Source organism: Setaria italica, chromosome III (assembly GCF_000263155.2).
Source record: "Setaria italica strain Yugu1 chromosome III, Setaria_italica_v2.0, whole genome shotgun sequence".
In the NCBI taxonomy this organism is placed as follows: domain Eukaryota; kingdom Viridiplantae; phylum Streptophyta; class Magnoliopsida; order Poales; family Poaceae; genus Setaria; species Setaria italica.
The window spans coordinates 38,329,390-38,335,820 of record NC_028452.1 but is presented as its reverse complement, the minus strand read 5'-3'; the positions used below and the strand labels follow the sequence as shown (position 1 = coordinate 38,335,820).

Below are 6,431 nucleotides of genomic sequence, written 5' to 3'. Positions count from 1 at the left end.
GTCTTCAGGTATGTGCTAAATCTTTAGAAAACGAGTAAAGAAAGATTAGTTTTTTTAGTTCTCTCTAATTATTTTCTTCCATGTGTAGATTCGGTTCCCTTACAGTCAGAAGGTGTTCAGCAAGGTTCTCCACGGATCTGCTCAACTAGAAGGTCCTATGTGACTCATTTTTGTCTGTGTTCTTATCTCTACCACTTTCCCAAGCCTGTCATAACGTTTACATCATTTTATTCTTTTCAGTTTGTAAATATTCCATGTAAACAACTACAACATATTTGAATCCTAACCACTCATTGTATTCATTATTACTGACACGATCTATGTTCAATTTGATTTGTCTCCCAGGACGGATACTTGTCAGCGGTTGGTGAATAGGATGCCTATCAACCCGAAGCCAGCTGTATTCGAGAGCACACAGGAGAGGTATGCGCGTGTTTATAATTTCACCACCTCTTCTGTAGTCCACTGTATTTTCATTGATTCATGGACTATACCTTATACTTTCATTTTTCTCACTTCAGGTTCGAGGTTCCTCTTCGACCCGAGTTGTGATCATCTTATCCAGTGGATTATCTGTTCAACAGCTACCCAACCGAAATGTTCCTCAACAGAGTTATGTTCCTGATGACCCTGGCGTTGATTTTATTGCGGATGACCATGATCCGGGCTGCAATAAATCTGTTCACCGTATGAGGAATGCTTCTGATGATCGCACCGGGGTTGTAGATCGCCGGAGGAAGAAGTTTCGGTCCTCTCACCGCTCTTCAAAGGAAAAGAACAGTGCAACTGATAATTCAAGGCGATTAACTGATTATTTCCTTGCCCAGGATGGCACAGAGGTATGTGCCAAATATTAAATTGAATTGTCATGTTACAAATACACACACAATATCTATGCACATATATATATGCAGTAATTCCTGGTGTTGTATTATTCTTCTAGTTGCTCTGTGTACATTACTCACTTCGAAAACCTGCCATATGTTCCATGTAGTTACCTTATATTTTTTTATGGTTGACTTTTAGTGTCATTTCCTTTTTCCTTGTATATACTCAATTTTACACATCATTATACATGCCAGGCTCCACCAAGACCCAGGAACTTCAATGTTGGGTTGGATGACATGACTAATGTCCCTAAGATTCGTATTCCATGCTTGCGTGATCTCTTATCCCATCCATTGGGTTGTCTCACTGGTCGCCCCTTGCAAGCCTTTAATGAATTGTTCGACCAGTTTGACCAAATCTTATCAGAGAACACTTGTGCCATCCAAGCTTCTCTATGCAACATTGCTAGAGCTCCTTATCGTCTAGCTGAAAAGTGCGGACCGGTAATAGAGGAGCTTATTGCTTCTGATCCTAACAATATTGGGGAGACTTCACGGAGGAACAACTCAGGCATCGAAGAGGACTTTGTCCATCCTCACAACGGTGGCACACATCGATCCCCACAATCCATTCTGATTATGTTCTATTTTTCAATTCCTAATCAAATTGCTCCAGAAAGTTTCAACTTATTTTTCTGTACATTACTTTCTGTACATCAAGTATTCGAGCATGGAAATGGTGGTGTTTTCAGGACCCCAAGTTCTTGCTACAGAGATGACGTATTAAGGGATGGCAACGGCCAAAACTCATACACCCCAGGTACTGCGTATTGCATACTACAACAAGCAAAATGCTCGGTAATGACCATTTACCATAAAAGCTTAACAGCAGTTATTTTGGAAATCTTGGTCACAGATCCCGCCACATCTAAAACTGGTGGCACTACACCTTGCACTAAACCTCATCAAGAAGCTTGCAGGGACGACCATGCACGTACTACTACTTGCTCAGGTTAGCACTATGTAGTCTGAATTTTCTCTTTATCTCTTTTCCAGGTTGTATCTTATTCTTATGTATTACACTTTTATATCAAGACATAGTCTTAACGAGATCAGTACACTTTTTCCCTATTCTGATACACCCTATTTACATTAGGCAGCCGTTCTTCATGATACGTTTCAAAGTGGCACGATTCGCTCCACTAAATCGCCTCGTATATATCCGCACAACCAACTTGTTTAGCAATTGAATATGTTTTTTCCTATAGTTTGCTATTTTATTTTTAATTGATTGCATGAGTTCTTAATATCCTTTTCATATTTATCTCACCCCTTTCGGCTTACATTACAATCTGCAGCTGTGAGGATTGTTACCCATATGCTCAGCCTTTAATTGTTTAGGAGTCATATCTGTTCTTGCTTAACGTTGTATTCATGAAATTAATTTTTCAGATCATATACCACCCTCTTCTAGTTTGCCTGACAGCAACCATGATATGAATAGAATCAACAATCTCACTGATGCCATCTATTGTGAAGAGCAATCAAATCCTATGCATACTCTCCCTGCATCACGCACTACCCAATTTGAAGACCAGGCTAAAACTGTAAGTTTAACTGGACACGATTACCACCCACTCCATTCGATTCGAGTTGCAATCCTTCCAGCTAATTATTTTCCAACTACACGTTATTTTGACCTTTCCAAAGGATCAAAATAACATTGTGTCAGGCACTTTACATGTGTCAGAACAGAGAATAGGGAAATGCATGACACGGAAGCCTGCTAAATATTGTTCATCCTTAAAGTATGAAATTATGTCCTGTCCTGCACCCAATGTGGACGCAGCAATGAGTCTGTTTGGATACATGTGCGCTGATGACTCCACATTGAAAAGGTTAGCTTTTGTCCATTTCTCAATCTTATATAGCCAAACTTTCCATTTCTCCACTTGCTGATTGTAATATCCATAGCATGCCGGTGATCCAGTTTGGTAGCACACTTTAACTTGTGACATGATTGCACAATCATTTGCCGATCGTGCAATCCTAGACTCAACTTTTATCACAGGATTTGTCGTCAGATGTCTTAGCTATGATGATTATTGGATCAGACCTGAGTGCCATGGCTACATAATTTTTTTTGATGCTGACCTCTCAGTAAGCTTTTATTTTGCCATTCTTTTACACTAGATATATTAAAATTTTTCCATTGTTTCATACTTTTTTTATTCCATGGCATTTCTTTTCTTGAAGGCAATTCTCAATGTTGAGTGGAACAAAAGGGACAGCTCCGAACCCAAATATAGCCAGTTTGCAGCAGTGACAGCCATCCAACGTTGTCTTCCTTTCACAGACTTGAAGAAGACGAAGATGGTAAATCTATTATTCATCCATTTACATTTTTCAATTTCAGGATTATATGAGGAATAAGAATGTGAGTCTGAAGTATATAAGCTATATGAATCGGATGAATAGAGTTTTCTCTTCTTTATGTGTTTATCATCATTGGATGCTTTTTCAGATTTGGCTACCCATTAAGCAATGGAGTGGCCCTCTGCTTTTTAATTTCTTCTTGTCAGCAGATATGGTTAATGAGGAATATTAGCAGTTAGCAGATTCAAATACATTGCAGATCTGCATTTTATTCATTCCTTTTATTACTTTCTCTCCCTATAGCTGATATCTAGTATTCATGTTGGAGACGTCTCCACAGTCTACCATTATCACTTGACGAGAAGGATTTCCATTTCCACCACAAACTGCTTAAAGCTTCTTAAGCATAGCTACTTTTCAGTCTCAGACTCGTAGCTCTGCTGCGTGGTCGCTTTATCCTTATCATCTCCTGATCTCATAGGTGTACCAGCTCCCCTCGATGCCATAGTCTCCATTCTTTCTCTTCTCCTGCTGCGACGCCGTATTTTGATCGCCAGCTATTCTAGTTTCTCCCCCACCAATGTTCTACCTCTTTCAGAATTAACAGTGTCCTGTTCAATGGAGAGAGACCTCCCTGGGAAGTTTATCACCCTCGATTGCTCATTTCTGGCATTGCTGAATGCTGAAGGACAAGTTGAAGTACCTTCTCCAATTTAATTGTGTGAATCTGAATTCCTCTGATCTTCCTCCAGGAAAAAACCCTCAGCTCCTGTTTGAGGGCTACTCATTTTTTTTTGCTGAAAGGTACTTTACACTCCCACTGTGCTTTTCCTCGAGCAATCCATCATCAACACGATTCCTCTTCCTTTCTAGCTTTATCTGTCTTTCCAAATTACCCCTTTGCTGGTACTTCTTACGGAGCTCGGTTTCATTTGAGTCACACATTTTTTTCTGGTCCTCCAATCTGGCCATGAGTTTGCTGGTTTCATAATTCTGTGTTTTTTCACTACTTTCACAAATGTCTGGAACATCCTTCAAGACCGCTCGTTGCCAGTAATAATCCCAGTATTCTTCAAAAGACATGTCTCTGCGCTTAGGCATCGTTGCACATAGAGGTGTGCTCAGAGGAACTACTACTGGCAATGTTCCCTATCTATTACAGAGTCATCCAATGCCCTTTTATATACAATGAGCACTGGACGAATGCCGCGAAAACTATTTAATCTAGGTTAACCCTTAAGCGGGGTTTAAGGCACGCTAGGCATGCAATGAACGTGGCTAGCCTCACAATCTTTTTTTCACTTGGACAAACAACTTCTTCTATTAAGGCATGCAATGACGGAGACATACCAAGGATTTTTGTTCCATCCATTTTCAGCCTTTCCTTAATCACCATGCATGCACGGTTTCAGAGATTGCTTTCCATTGCACGCGCATGAAAAGACTTCCCATAGTCTCCGTGCTACATGGTGCATAACCACTGGTCATCGCAGACCAAGTCTTTTGCAAGTTTGTCGAAGGTTCAATTAAACGTGCGCTGCATAGAGTTTGGCGGAGGCCTCAAATCGCCGGTCCGTTTTTTCCTCTTGCATCCTTATTTGATTGGTTCTCGTTCACACACACTATAGCTGCACATAGAAAAATTCAAGCTATTTACAATCGCACTTGGTGGTTGTGAGGGCATTGAGAAGGACACAGAGATCTTTTTTTTTCAAGGATTCGGTTGGAGCTTCCTTTTTTCTATGTTAGTCTGGTTACATTCATCAATCATCACACACATACAAACACACCGAAAAATAAAAGCAAAACCTTGTCCGAACCAAACATACAAACATTTCCTAGCTAAGTAGTTGTCATGATACCCAAACGGATAACATTGAATTATTCAAATGAATAATATTGAATTATTTAAATGTGTAGACAACAAAGACTAGAATACACTGTTGATAAAAAATATTTAAATTTATGTACAATACGTGTCTGGTCCTCACACTTCCATATCCGTGTCCTTAAATTGCTCGTCATTGCTCTCGTAATCAATATATTTGTTTTCTTGGCACTTCTTTGTGTCCTGCTGTCACCCTATGTTATGCTCTTCTCCTCCACTATCATGCTGGCTGGCACTACTCTTATGCTGTGCTCCTCGTGGCCTGCCTCTCATTCTGTTCTTCAATACTTCCAAGCGCTCTTTGTTATGCTGGAGTTTGGGACATGTTCTCGCATTATGTGTTGCGTAGTACCCACAAATATTGCATCTCCTTGTGCCCTTTTTCACACCTTTGACTCCCAGTGAAATTTCCTTCTTTTTAGATGCTGGTATGCTCCGCCCTTTAGTATTGGCTCTCGGAGGTGGGACTCGGCTGATCAGTCTATCATTGTTGGCATGATCTTGCAAAGATTATTGCACAAACTTTAAATTCAATGCAACAATGGTGATGCCATTAATTATTTCCAAACTCATTTTTCTAACCTCGCCACTGTGGGTTGCACATCCTTCATGCACTCTTACATCTTTAGTTGTCATGTCTGTTTGGTTGGTTAGCACAACCTCGTTGCGCACAAAGTCTCCGCCAAAAGCTTCCTGAAATACAATTAACACATCTCTTTTAATATTTCTTGCTGATCTGCAAGTTAACTTGTGTCTTTTCCAGTATTTATACTACTTGCATTACAAATCATACCAGATTTGCTGCAAGAACCATTTTTCCCTTTATACTCTCTATGGCTTCATCTCCATCCACGTTCGCTTGTCCCAATTCCTGCTTCACATTGCGTAATTATTATTGTGCAAATCTTTTTTCCTAGTGTGTTAACTCGCATACACATGTAACATGATACAAGTCTACCTGGGTTACCCTTTTTGCCAATTGTTCATCATTTGTGTTGTCACCATAGCCATCATCACTTTTGCTACAATCTGATAACTCCTGCAAAATCAAACCCAAATGTATGCGGCTAAGTGCCTTGCCATGCAACATACACTTCATGCAACGTTTTAGAATTTTTACCTCTCCAGGTGCTTCTTGGTGCCCGTTTATTGAGCTTGGCCTGATGTCAGGGGGTATTTCTTTGTTATCTTTGTCAAGCTTTGCCAACACCTCTCTCGTTCTAATGTGCGCAGCGCGCGACATGCTCCCAGACCTGACTGCAACCATTGCTAGGGACGTTAGATCTTTGATTCTGTACAACTGTGTGACTCCATCAGCCCCAACTAGTAGATATGATTAT

At 40.3% G+C, this 6,431-nt stretch overlaps 1 long non-coding RNA gene across 1 annotated transcript; it reads left to right on the top strand.

Annotated features, from left to right (window-relative positions):
- Positions 1-1,582: 1,582 nt before the first annotated feature.
- On the top strand, positions 1,583-3,047 carry LOC105914094. The gene is made up of 4 exons (XR_001163626.3): positions 1,583-1,647; positions 1,744-1,839; positions 2,280-2,725; positions 2,802-3,047. It is a non-coding gene; the product is annotated as an uncharacterized LOC105914094 (long non-coding RNA).
- Positions 3,048-6,431: the final 3,384 nt, after the last annotated feature.